We start from the raw sequence: 12,378 nt of genomic DNA on the forward strand, positions 1-12,378 counted from the left end.
GAGTCATGGCTACTGAAGCCTGAGCACCTAGGACCCATGCTCCACAGCAAGAGAAGCCACCACAATGAGAAGCCCGCAGACCACAACAAAGAGTAGGCACACTCGCCTCAAGTAGAGAAAGACCTCCCCTAGCAAGGAAGACCCAACACAGCCAATATAAATAAATAAAAATAAATTTCAAAATTAAAAACAAATGAACAAACAGCATAAATTGTTGTAGTGTCACCTTTTAGAAAGTCACCCTCAGGAAGCTCCCCCACTGCCAGAGGAGAGTCACAGTCCCTCTTCCAAATAGGCCTCCTGCTTCCTCAGATGGAACTGAAAGCCCCCTTGCTTCAGTGATTGACCTTACCCTGGTCCAGCCCCTTAGCCACCCCAGGTTGCTTTCTTTTAACCTCTGGTCAAAGTAGCAAAGTGTGAACTGTCAGAAGTACTCATTATTGTTCTTACTACAAAGGACGTTGACTTTGCAGGGAGAAGGAATATATACCTCTTGCCTCCATTCCATCCACCACAACCCAAAAACTGGGCACCACAGATTTCAGGTAACATCTGAAGGCCTGGGGCTCTGGGAGATTTCTGGCCACTCGTCATAAAGTTAGCAAAAGGGAGAGTTGAGACTGAGGTCCTCCGATTCCACAGCCACTGGTGGAGAGAACAGAGTTGGGGGGTGGATGTTGCAGAGAATCTTTCAAGGTCCCTGAGATCCTCTCCAGCGCCCGAGATCCACTCACACAGGCAGCTCTCCTGTTGAAGAAACCAGATGAAGGGGTGAGTGGTCATGCTATGGAGACGTGTTCAGCTCCCTGTTTCCCCTCTGCCCACGCCCCTTACCCTTTTTTTCTACCCAGATAATCAAGGTTTGTGCCTCAGATAGAGACAGTCTGCCTGGCTCATCATATGCCTGAAAAAGTGCCAGGGAAAGAGCTTGTTTCCATCCAGTTGAGATGCTGTCAAAATGGGTGCAGGACAATGTTCTGAGTCACATCTGTCTTCTGAGGTCAGTCTGGGCTGGGGGGAATGACTGGTATTGATGTCCAGGTGTGGCAACACCAACAAGAGGCTCCAAAGGAGTACCTGAGGTAACACACTGCTGTTCACTTATCACTCCTTCGATTTGTTCTCATCGACTCTCTGATAGTCCATCACCCACCATCCACTGCTCTAAGTACTGGGATCTCCATGAGGAACAAATCAGACCAAAATCCCACCTGTGAAACCACAATCTGTATCCCCACAAGACTCACAGGCTTATGCAAGTCTGAGTAGCCCTGTTACTGGGCATTTGGCCCCAGCAGGCAGCAGTAGGAAGCCTGATTATGAGGGGAGATTTGCACAAACAGCACTGACCTCAGCTCTACTCCTTCCTCACTCCTCTCCTCATTGCCTCTTCCCACCCCTCAGTTGGGATGTGAAAAGCTCTGTCACCCCCAGCTGTCCTCAGAAGCCCTCTTGTAAGGCCCTGAGGTAGAGCTAGCTCTGTCTCTCTGCAGCCCTTCTCATCCTACTGGGCATCCTGGTGGTCATACCCCAAGGAGAGAAAACAGCAACCAGGTGCTGGGTAAGTCCCTGCTCACCTCTCTTCTACATGCTGGGGCTGTGAGTGGAATACAGGAGTCCATGTAAGAGGAGGGGAACAGGGGTTGGGGAGGTTTTGCCAGCCTCTCTTAATTTCGCCTGAGTTGTTGGGCAGTTGTAATTCCAGGGACACTTCCTCCCTCTCAAAAGAAATCATTACATTCCACCTCTCTTAAAAAGTATCCCACTGCACCCTACCATACCAGGGACCTCATCTCTGAGACTTCCTATCCCTGGTCACTGCCTTGTCCCTGAACTTCATTTTAATGTAAAGAAAAGATCCATGTTTGATCCTTGTCCTGGTTCCTAGAACAGACCTCCTGAAAGTCTTGCAATTTACTATCTTCATAGGTCATGTGATGAGTCTAGGATGGCACCCTAGATACCTTTCGAATGGGACTGGACACCAGAAGATCCCACCTGGTGATTACAGGGTTAGAACCTTCAACCCACAGCCCATCTGGGGGAGAGGAGAAGGTACTAAGGCCGTGTTCCATCACTGATGGCCCATGATTCAACCAAATTGCCAACCTAGAACTCTCAATTAAAACCCATAATCACTGGAGTCACAGAGCTTCAGGGGAGTTGAACACATCAAGGGATTGTGAGGGGGGTGTGTTCTGAGAGCACATGGAGACTCACCACCCTAGTAGGGTTTTCCCAAAGTTTTATCCTTTATAATAACTTGCAATAGTAGGGTTTTCTCCTAGTAGGGTTTTCCCAAAGTTTTATCCTTTATAATAACTTGCAATAGTAAATAAAGGACTTTCCTGAGGTCTGTGGGTGGTTCTAATGTTTATTGACTATGGGAGGAGGGGTCATGGAACCTCTGAATTTTTAGGCGGTTGGTCACATATGTATGGCTGATCATGGGATATGTGATCATCACTTGAAGTAGGGGCTGACCTCAGAGACTGAGCCTTCAACCTGTTCAGTATGTGCTACCTCCAAGAATTTGGCTTCAGAAGTGAATTGACTTGTGGGATGCCCAGGGCGTGTGGAGAATTGGTTGCTGTTGGTACAGGCACAACAAATTTGCTGTCAAGGACCAAAGCTGAACCCACGCTTTGCTCTAACTTGTGGCTTGGATGAGGTTTGGGGACAAGGACTATTGTATTGTTGGATAGTGCACTCAGAAGTCCTTACAAGTTATTTGCATTTTCAGAAATCCTGGCAAAATCAGGTACTTCATTAATAGGGTTGTGACATGATGTTATCTTGTCCTGATCCTACTACCCACATGCCTTGTGTCCTGAGGCAACTGATCAGTATATTCCCCTCCGGGTCAGTGGAATCATGTTATACCACTTCTTTGAAAGGATTACCAATCATGAATATATAGAGTTTCCCCATTTAATGGTCAGGGATCTCCTTTGTCCACCTTATTGTCTTAGTCTGAAAATTGGTCCAGCTTCATTTCCTCACAAATCCCCCCAAAAAATTTACATAAAAGAATGATAATTTCTCTTTTATGAAATTAATCAGAAAGTCGAGTGTTGGTGAACTTCTTCCATTCCTGAAGCAATACAGGGAGAGCAAGAAAAGAAGTATTTTGCAACTCTGCTTGTGGGGGCAAGACTGTTTTATCCAGGCAGGTACAGTGTTAGTCAAACGAGGCCCTTCCCCTTATCCCCAAGTCAGATTCTTATTGTATTTTCCTATTAGGATAGAGAATGTTAAATATGGTCTCTTAATTATTTACACATGTGCCACCACCAAATAGAAATTCCACCATCAGGAATTTTGCTCTATCCTGTCTCTTCAATGGTTGTGCCCTTGGCATGAGTATGAAATGGGAGATTCTTTCCCTAACAAATCTTAATCAAATATTTACGCTTCTTATACCTAGAAAGCTTAGTTCTTGGTGTAGGCAAACAGCTGAAACCAAATTTACTAAAATAATCTGCCTTCTAGGCGGGAGGCAGGCAATACAGATAGGAGAAGATACTATACCAGGTCATGACGCTTGTTTTGAAGGATGAGAGTGATGGAGATAAAGGAGACTGTGCTCCTTCTGTAGAGGGTCAGTGAAACACTCTTAGCTAAGAAGGCATTGAGAAGTGGCTGCCAAAACAAGAAAACCAGACAAACAAACAAAAAAACACAACAACAACAACAAAAAAAACTAAACAAAGTCAAACAACAATATTAACACAACAAAAGTGCTTGGTGTGTTTCAACAGCTGCAAGGACCACAGTGACTGGAGCTCAGTAGGGGGAGAGGAGAGGAGTGAAAGGGGATGAGGCAGGGAGGCCATCGAGGCAAGTGGTGAGGAGACTTGTAGAACTTTATAAGAATCAAAATTTGACTCTGAGAGAGATTAGGAGTCACGGAGGGATTGGTCATGGGAGCAGTGGGATAGAGCTCGAGTTTTATCAGGGCACATGTGGCTGCAGTTTGGAGAGTGGCCTCTATGGGGCGAAGGGCAGAGACAGAGACCCAGGTGAACCATGATGGACCACAGGCCTATGTTGTTTTTTGGGTCCATCCCAATTCTCAATTACATGAATGCCTTGCTTGTTGAGGTCTCTATGGAGACTTCATCACAAATCGTGATTCATTAAATCGTTAGACATTTGTGATTGATTCAACCTCCAGATCCTCTCCACTCCCTAAGGTGTGGGCACAGGGAAAGGGGGAAAGTGTGAATTAAAATTCCCACCCTTTAATCAGGAAGCTGATTCCCTTGGCAATAAATCCCCATTCTTAGACTAGGTAGGGGCTTTCGAAGGTCACATTCCTCACATAATAAAAGACTCCCTTTTTACTCTCATCTCTTTCAAAATTCCAACATTGTGGGAGTCCCATTGTGCCAGTAATGGGATGTAGGGGAGAAGGTAGGAGAAGCAAGTCTTTATGGGGAAGGACAGTGAATTCAGTTTGGTCAATGCTGAGTCCACAGTGCTTGTAGAACACTTAGGCAAGGATGTTGAGTAGACATCGATTCATTCATTCACTTGTTCGTGAAACATTTTTTAGGGACCAAATACGTGAAGACCGAAACCACTGATCACACACCATGTCTTCAAACAATGGCTCTGCCAATTTTATAGATGTGTGGCCAATTCAACTGGCTAAAGCTTTACATTTGTGAGTGGAGGTAGACCTTGAACAGTATGCACAGGGAGGGAGTTCTCCTCCCATTTACATAGGAGGAAGCATAGGAGGCTCAGAAAAGGTGGGGATTGCTGGTACGTCAGAAAGTGCAAGTAGCAGAGTGAATTCCCTGTCCTGATGTGCTGTTAAAAGTCACAGAGTCGATGAGAATCACTAAGTAATTCTGAGAGAAGTAGAATCAATAATACAAAATACCTGTTACATCTTATTGACCACCTACTCTATGCCAAGCCCTGCACATGTGTCTTCATCTCTAAACATCTCAAAAAACAATAAGTTTTTCTTCTGTTTAAAGTCATACAAACTGAAGTTCAGAGGTTTCAGCCCTTCTCCAAGGTCACATAACCAGTACTGGCAGGGGCTGGGATTCAAACTCAACACTCTCTGTCTCCCCTGATTTTCCTTAAGAGAGGTTTGAACTCTGTGCCTTCAAAAGCCCTGGAGATTCATCAGAGGTGACTCAAAGTTCTTCAGAAATGGAGCTCTGCTTATTCCCTTTGGTGTACCTCAAAACTGGTACAAAAATGTAAAGCAATTATATTGCAATAAAGAGCTTAAAAATAAAATAAATAAAATAAAAAAAATGGAGCTCTGCTTTTCATCATTTTTCATAGAGATGAGTTAGAAACAAATTTTGTAAAGAATTTTCTTCCCCATTATGCCAAGAAACCCTTACCTGGGAGTTAGAGGAGGATGTTGGTTGAGAAAGGCCACTGGATTGAAAAATGAGGAACTTGGTGGTGAACATGGTGTAGACATCAGATCTCACTGCTTGTGAGCTACAGAAACTGACTCTGACTATCAGAAGCAGAGAAGGATTTGTGAGAACAGCATGGGGACGTAGTGGGCATCCATTCTCCCTTCCTGATTGTGACCTTCATGAGATCCTCATGGAATCTTGTGTTGGCACTCACAGCACTAACTGATTTAGTTCAGCTTACAGACTGAAGGGAGTTCTCAAAGATCCCAGCTTGGAAAATATGGTAAGCAAGGAAGAACTAAGGTCTTCCCAGGCTGCCTCTGAATTACCTCCATTATGGGGTCTTTTGTGATTCATTGGTCAATATTCTGTTACAGGGAGATCATCTGATTGGCCGCTCTTTGCCTGCAGGTGAGGCAGGAATCTTTGACATGCGCACCTATCCCATCAGTCTTGGATGGAGGAAGTGTCATTCCTCAAGCAAAATGAGGCTATGATATCAGGATAAAGACAAACAGATGCTGGGTGACAGAGCAACTAAATTGTCTTTATACTCAGAGAGAGAACTTTCCATCAAGAGAAGAGACTTTGAATGGGTGCAACCATCCGTGAGGAGAAAGCTCCATTGTTTTGTGAAAGGAAATCTGTTTATTGCTTGGAATTCTTCATATTTTCAATGTTCACTTGTTTACAGTCACCTTAAAGTGGGCATGTCTACAGCTGATCAAGGCATATCCTCTTTGACACTTTCCTTCTTCCCTTTTACTTCCTTTCTTCCTTGTCATGATCAATAAGATTTTATATTCACGAAGTCATGTCCGCAATCTTTGATGCATCATCTGTGTTAATATCAGATAGGTTTGCCTGTGTGATGTGTGTGTGTTTGTGTATTTGTAGCATTGAAATAACCGGGGCCACATGACTAACTGTTTTTGATGAGTGTCTTCCTTCTGATTTTCAGCTCTTTTTCCTCCAGCAAGTTACTTTCCTTTAGCTGAACTTCAGTTTGTTTATCTGTCAAATAGGAATAAGAATACTTAACTCATAAGATTGTTGAAAAGAAGAAGCTATCTTTTATTGAACACTCATTGTGATCCCACCCCACATGTCACAATTTTAAATTCATTCCAGATCAGATGTGTGAGGAGGATGGAAGTATTTGGAGTGGGGATGGGGGAGGGTGGACAACAAGGCGTGGTTGGATTACAGAAAGTGGAGAGAATGCTCCCCTCATGAGAAGAGAGCGGCTCTACTTAGCCGCCTTCCTGACTTTCAAAGTGTGGTCCCCTGAGCAGCATCAGCAGCAGACCTGGAAAATTGTTAGATGCAGATCCTCAGGTCCCACCCCTGTCCTAATGAATCAAAACTCTGGGGGTGGAGGAGATCTCAAATCTGTGTTTGAACACTTGGCTAAGTGAGTCTGATGCTCACTCAAGTTCAATACCCACAGCTCTTGTGAAACTGCAGGACTCTGTGGCTAGATGCTGTCCTTTTTGCAACAATGCTAGAAATATACTTTTATATGAAATCCCTCACTGTGAAATCATGGCAAATGTTTCAATTTGTAAATTGTAGTGTGTGAGCTAACAATACTATATTCTAACAGTATTCCAACCTCTCTTTTATGCTTTTCCTTTTAATCTTTAAAATAATCCTTAAAAAAAAGTATTTTGGAAACACTTTTAAGGAGGAAAATTATGTAGGTCCAAAATGGGAGGTGCTGTTATATCACATGTCTATTAAATTACCACCCGTGACTTGGATCTAAATGTACTTCTCACAGGGCACAGCATCACAAAAATATAAACATCTTCTGCCTGCCCCAGGTGCATTCCATTCATTTCAAGAAATGGCCTTAGATAGCAGGGAATTCAAGGTTCTCCATTTTCAGAGGGATAAACTGAGGATTACAAGCAGAGATATGACCTAGGGTCCACAATGTTGGTATCACTGGTTTTTATCCAGAATACAACCCCTGTGATCTTCCTCCCTTGTGATTTTTCTGAAGATGCCTCTAGGGGCTGGCAAGATTTGTAATTAGAGACCTGAGTCACTTGTGAGCAGAGAGGTGGAGGGAGCATTGGCCCATCAGGGGCCTTCTAGGTCTTGGGGGGATCTAACCTAGACTTGTGGGAGGAGGACCAGGAGAGGAAGATATTGGGAGAGATAGACAGATGAGAGAGGAGAAGGGAGAAAAAGGAGTCTCTGCTGTGAGGGAGAGTCTCTGCTGTTTCCTGGTCTCAGATGAACCAACTGAGGCTGGAAGAGGGGCAGGGACAGAGGGCCTCCTCAACTAGCATCCTGCTTGTGCCACCTGCTGGTTGTGAGTCTTGAGCAAGTTGCTTTAACTCTTTGAACCTCTGCTTTCTGGTTGGAAAATGGGGATGAGAATCCCAGATGTTGTAGGATTGATATGAGGCTCAATGAATTCATATATGTGAAATGTCTCAGGACACACAGTGTCTTGTTTTGTGAGTACATCTGTCTCGATGCCCTTGTGCCCCGGTGCAGGTCGGTATTGAGATCTCTGGCGCTTCTCAAGGGAAAAGGTGTCTTTGTGCCAGGAAGGCAGCCCCTCCTGTCCTCTGAAGCTCATCACCCATCTCTGTGCCTGTTTGACATTTGGCTGGGATTGCTCCTGGGGCTTCTGGGCATAGAGCCCTTCTCCCTTCTCCTTGCCCCTGGAAGTGCAGCAAATTGTGTGTGTGTGTGTGTGTGTGTGTGTGTGTGTGTGTGTGTGTGTGTGTGTGTTAATGGAAGAATGTTTGAATATGTGTGGATGAGTAGGTTGGGGGTGCTTTAGTGCTACATGGTGGTCACTGAGAGTGAATATATGGGAGTGAATGAAGAGATTGTGGGCCTGCAATCCCTCACATGTGCACTCTAGTTTGCAGTTTACAACGCAGCAAAATGTATGCACTCAGACTCTGAACTAGATTCCTGGATTCAAATCCTCTCTGTATGCTCTAAAGCTTTAGGCAATTACTTTATTTCTTCTTACCTCAGGTTCCTCCTCTGTAACATGAAGAAATAAGACCAATTCTTCTCCTGTCTTTTAGGATTTCTGAAGATTACATGAGCTAATACATGGCAAGTACTAAGGATAATCCCTGACACATAGAAGAAGTGAAGTTTTATCTGCTGTAATTACTCCTTCTCCTTTTTCCTCTTCTTCTTCTTCTTCTTCTTCTTCTTCTTCTTCTTCTTCTTCTTCTTCTTCTTCTTCTTCTTCTTCTTCTTCTTCTTCTTCTTCTTCTTCTTCTCCTCCTCCTCCTCCTCCTCCTCCTCCTCCTCCTCCTCCTCCTCCTCCTCCTCCTCCTCCTTCTTCCTCTTCCTCTTCCTCTTCCTCTTCCTCTTCCTCTTCCTCTTCCTCTTCCTCTTCCTCTTCCTCTTCTTCTTCTTCTTCTTCTTCTTCTTCTTCTTCTTCTTCTTCTTCTTCTTCTTCTTCTTCCAAAGTACTAAGACTTCTCCAGGAGAAGGAATATACAAGAGTTCAACAAACATTACCCGCACTTTGCCTGTAGAGTTTGTAAAGCCAGAGTGAGGATAATTTCTGACTTACCTCATAGGTTTTCCCCTCTATTCCTTCCACAGCAACCCCGTGTTGCTGGCAGTATTGATCTTGTGACATTTGAAGACACAGAGCTCTGGGGGATTTAAGTCCTCAGGCCACAAATTTAGGGAAAGGCAAAGTTCGTACCCAATCCGAGTCTGATGATTCCACAATCACTGGGGGAGAAAGCAGGAGGAATGGGGCTGTGGTAGGCGATTTTGCAAGCTCCCCTGAGGTCCACTCAGGCAGACAGCTGTTCTGTTTTTGAAACAAGGTGAGGGGCAGTGGGAGGTCATGCTGTGGAGACGTGCTTCTCCTCTGCCCAAACCCCTTTCTCATTTTTTCTACCTAGAAACATGTTGCTTGCCCAGGAACACATCACCTTCTTCCAGCCCAGCTTCTGCCTGGACCACACTGCCAGGTAAACGGCAAGTGTTCATCCAGTTCAGAAACTGTGGCAAATGTTGCTGGAAGGTGTCCTGTGTCACATCTGTCTTCTGAGTTAGGTAGGGGTAAGGGTGGGGATGAAGGGTATTGATGCCTAAGCAGGATGTCACCTGCAGGAGTTGAAAAGGATGCCCTGAGCTAAGACACTGCTGATCACTTATCTGTCTTTGGATTTGCTCTCATCCACTTACTGACTGTCCTTCCACCTGCCATACGCTGCTCTAGGTGTTGGGATGCCCCTTGAATCAACATATTGGACCGACGCCTAACTTCGGGATCATAATCTGTATCCACAAGACCCGCGGGCATAGTCAATCTTGAGAAGTGCTGTCACAGGGCATTTGGCCCCAGAGGCTAAAGAAAGAAGACTGGTTATGTGAGAAGCTTATGGAAGAAACAGGACTCACCCCACCTCCTCCCTTTCCTCCCTCCTGTCCTCATAGCCTGATCCCACCCCTCAGCTGGGTTATGAAAAACTCTGCCAACACAGAATTTGACTGTCAGTGAGAGGAGTAGTCACTGAGGCACTGGTCAGGGAGAAATGGAATAGGATCCCGGTGGCTGCAGTAGGGAGAGTGGCCTCCATGGAATCAAGGACAGAAACAGAGGCGCAGTGAGCAGGCTGCTGCAGTGGTCCAGTGGAGCCATGATGGAGGGTGTACCTATGTTTTTCCCTGGGTTGATGCCAGTTCTCTCGAATAACAAGAATGACTTGCTCTGTTAAGCTTTCTATGGAAGCTTCATTTCCTGGTCATGGTGCCTTAAATCATTATCCATTCAAGATTGTTCAACCTCCAGCTCCTTTCCCCTACCTGACATTGGGGAGCATTTGGGGGACTGTAGATGGAACCCATGGGGGAGGATAGGTATGAACGTTCCAACCCTCCTGTCAGGCAGTGGTTTCCCCTGGCAACCAGAGCCCATTCTGAGGTTACTTAGGTCTTCCCAAAAGTCACCTACTTCACATAACAAAGACACTGTCATTGCTCTCAGCATGTCAGAACTACCAACGGATATAAGAATTCTGTGCCAGGAAAAGGATGACATACAAATGTATGCATTTCTTATTATAAGTGATAATATCAATATAGTGTCAATATTCAATTTATACAGTCCCCGTGACGTAAGAGAAGAGAACGCATTGGTAGGTTTTCTTCATGGCTTTCTCCATTGCTGACTGATTCCTTCACATGTTTTTATTAATGATGGAAACTTTTTGCCATACATGTAAGGGCAGAGAAAATTATGAATGGCTACTGATTTAAGGCACCAAGCCCAGGTAATGAAGCTTCAATAGAAATCTCAACAGAGCAAACCAGTTCTGTTATTCAAGAGACCTCTCATCCACCCAGGGAACAGCATAGGTACACTCTCCATCATGGCTCCCCTGGACCACTGCAACAGCCTGATCACTGGGCCTCTGTCCTGACCTTGGTCCCTTAGAGGCCACTCTCCCTACTGCAGCCACAGGGATCCTGTCTCATTACTCCCATGAACAGTCCTTCAATGACTCCCCATCTCTCCTACAGTCAAATTCTGATCCTTATCCTACAAGGTTCATCAGGACCTGTCCCCATGTTCTCTTTGGTCTCCTCACCTTCCCCTCCCCTCCCCTCGCACCCACTCAGCTCCAGCTACCCTGGTAATTTCTGCTGCTGGTTTACACCATGTATGTTCTATCTGCAGGCTCTGCTACAACACCCCCCTTGTCACAGAGGGTTTTACCCTTCAGTGTACAGAAGCAGAACAGCCTCCTTTATCCCCATCACTATCTACCTTCAACAAACTCTTAACCTAGCATAGTATTCCCCCCTTTTGCTCATCTTTCTCCCTCTGAGTAGGCAAGATATCTTGTCATATTTTGTCTACAGCTCTTTCCCTGCACCAAGAACAATGCTTTGTGGGGACTTAATATCTACATGGCAAGGGAATGAATCTCCCATTTCATGCTCACACCAAGGGCACAGTCATTGACTAGAAGGAGTAGAAGTGAACTCCTCTCTACTTGATAACAGGGCAGCTCTACATAATTATCAACCTACCTCTAACATTGTATATCCTGAGAGGATAGTAATATAAGTCAATAATCAAACTAGGGACAAGGGAAAGGGTCTTGAGACTTTACTAATATTGCATCAGCCTTGGCCCCATGAGTCAACTCACACAGGAGCTGTGTTTCATGTTTTCCCTGCAGTTGCTCTACTCAGTGGTCCCACGTCTTCCTGATTAATTTTAATAATAGAGGAATAATCATTTTTGATCATAAATGTTTTATCTTGCTTAAAGGAGATAGGTGGAGAAATTTTTTTCAGATTAACACCTCTTGGTGGAAAATGAACAAAATTGGCCATGAAATATGTTTAAACTCTTTAAGTTCAGGACTGGTAAGCTGTTAAAAGAACCCATGTAACTTTGTTCCCCATTTCAGCTGAGGAAAATGCAAATAACTTGACCCAGGACACAGGACATTTGGGTGGCAGAGTCAGTACAAGATAGTATCATGTCACAACCCATTTTGATAAGCTATCTGACTCTGCCTGGAATTCTAAAAACACTGATAACTGGCAAGAGTTTAAGGGTGCAGTTTTTCCAGTTTCATTACTTCCCTGTCCCCAAGCCTCACTGGAGCTCCCAGATCACAGAGTGAGTCTGTGTTTTTCCCTGACACCCAATACATGGTGTCTCTACCAACACCACCCCATACCTGGTGGGTGTCCCACAAGGCAATTTACTTCTGATAGTAAATCTGTGGACTTAGTGCAGATCCTACAGGTTGAGGTCGCAAGACTGTCCTCACTTCAAATGTCAGCCACGTGGTCCAGAAGCACTCATGCTTGTGACCAACTGGCTAAAATTGGAGGCTCCATGACCCCAACTTCATGTTCAGTAACCAAGAGAAGCAGTGGCCGAAATCAGGAAAACCCATTACTTACTGTTCCCATGTTATTATAGAGTACAAAGCACAAAGATAGTGAACTGGAG

Source organism: Hippopotamus amphibius, chromosome 12, assembly GCF_030028045.1.
Source record: "Hippopotamus amphibius kiboko isolate mHipAmp2 chromosome 12, mHipAmp2.hap2, whole genome shotgun sequence".
NCBI lineage: Eukaryota > Metazoa > Chordata > Mammalia > Artiodactyla > Hippopotamidae > Hippopotamus > Hippopotamus amphibius.